The sequence below is a fragment of the Manacus vitellinus genome, unplaced genomic scaffold, assembly GCF_001715985.3.
Source record: "Manacus vitellinus isolate BGI_N305 unplaced genomic scaffold, ASM171598v3 ctg7180002429096_pilon, whole genome shotgun sequence".
NCBI lineage: Eukaryota > Metazoa > Chordata > Aves > Passeriformes > Pipridae > Manacus > Manacus vitellinus.
Genome location: NW_021937954.1, coordinates 1 through 1,579, shown reverse-complemented (window position 1 = coordinate 1,579; position 1,579 = coordinate 1).

The following is a 1,579-nucleotide window of genomic DNA, read 5'->3' as shown; positions in this document are numbered from 1 at the left end:
CTTGTGCCATGAAGTTACATTGTACCCCACTCTGGCTGGTTTCACATCCTAATATGATTCCGTTCTCACGCCTCTGTGCTCCATTGATCATCTAATTCAAAAGTACCCCCCTTACGGGAGGAGCGGCCAATGGGAGTGAGGGGGCGTGGTTTAATCGGCCAATCAGCACGCGCCGATGGTGAGAAGAGCGGGAGTGATGCGGAAGTTCCAGGAGAGTGAGAACGGACACTAAAAGGCTCCTTTCTCACCCCAAAACCGCCCCCAAACCGCGGCCACCCCAGAAAAAACTTGAAATAAGGCTGAAAACAGTGTGAAAAAAGGCTGATTTACCCCCCACCGAAATGGAGGGCCAAGAGAAGCACCGGCCTGAGCTATGGCTACATAAATGTCGTCCTCATATAAATATGGTTACATAAATGTCGTACTCATATAAATATGGTTACATAAATGTCGTACTCATATAAATATGGTTACATAAATGTCGTACTCATATAAATATGGTTACATAAATGTCGTACTCATATAAATATGGTTACATAAATGTCGTACTCATATAAATATGGTTACATAAATGTCGTACTCATATAAATATGGTTACATAAATGTCATACTCATATAAATATGGTTACATAAATGTCGTACTCATATAAATATGTGTTTAAGGCAAATTGTATAAATACCAGTTGCATTTGTGCGAACCTTTTGAGCAAGTTTTCTGTGGTGCAAACCACACTTGTGCTGCTCAAAAGGATGGGGGATAGTACCAGTTCCTTGTACCTGATTTTTTGGATTCACCCCGACAATTTCAGTTGCAGTGCTGAGGTGAAGCTCCCCCATCTGGTCAGAGATTTAGGTTGACAGTCCTGGTTTGGGGTCTCTTAATTTCCCCTCCCACAGGACGAAGTTGTCAGGGCGGCTGCAGATCCAGTTCTTCTCCTTGTGGCACAGGGATGAGCTGATCCACCCATAGTACAGGTACCCACAGGGTCCCCCACCCCTCACCTCAAACCTGCAAATGCCAATGGGACCAGAGTGAGAAAGGGAAAATAAAAAGAAGGAAACTCCCCCCAAAAATTAGGAAGAGCTGGGATTTCCTCTCTGGTAGAGAAGGGCTTGGGCTGGGGGGCTCTCCAATTCTCTGACCAGGGTTGGGGGGCAGCGACCTCGGCCCATCCCAACCCCCCATGGAAAGCCAGGAGCTGCCTGGACACAGGGCAGGAGAAGGTGCCCATCCCAGGATGGGGCATCCCAGACTCCAGGAAATCCCTGGGGCCCACCCCGGGGCTCCAGCACGGACACAGGGACCCACCTGCCGTTCAAGGCCGTGCCATTGATCCACTCCCAGCCCTTATCCCTCATTCCCAGCCCGATCCAGTGGTTTGCTTCGCCTTTATAGCGCAGAAGGAAGGCCTGGAAGGCAAAGAAACGTTGGCTTTGGCCAGTCTTGCCTTCCCCACCTTCTCTTTCCCTCCTGTGTCCACCCCCAGCCAGGCCTGGGGTTTTTCCCAAGGGTTTGGCTCCCGGCTCCAGCACTGGCAGCACTTTGGGGCCAGCCTGGGGGGGTTGGGGCTGATTTATC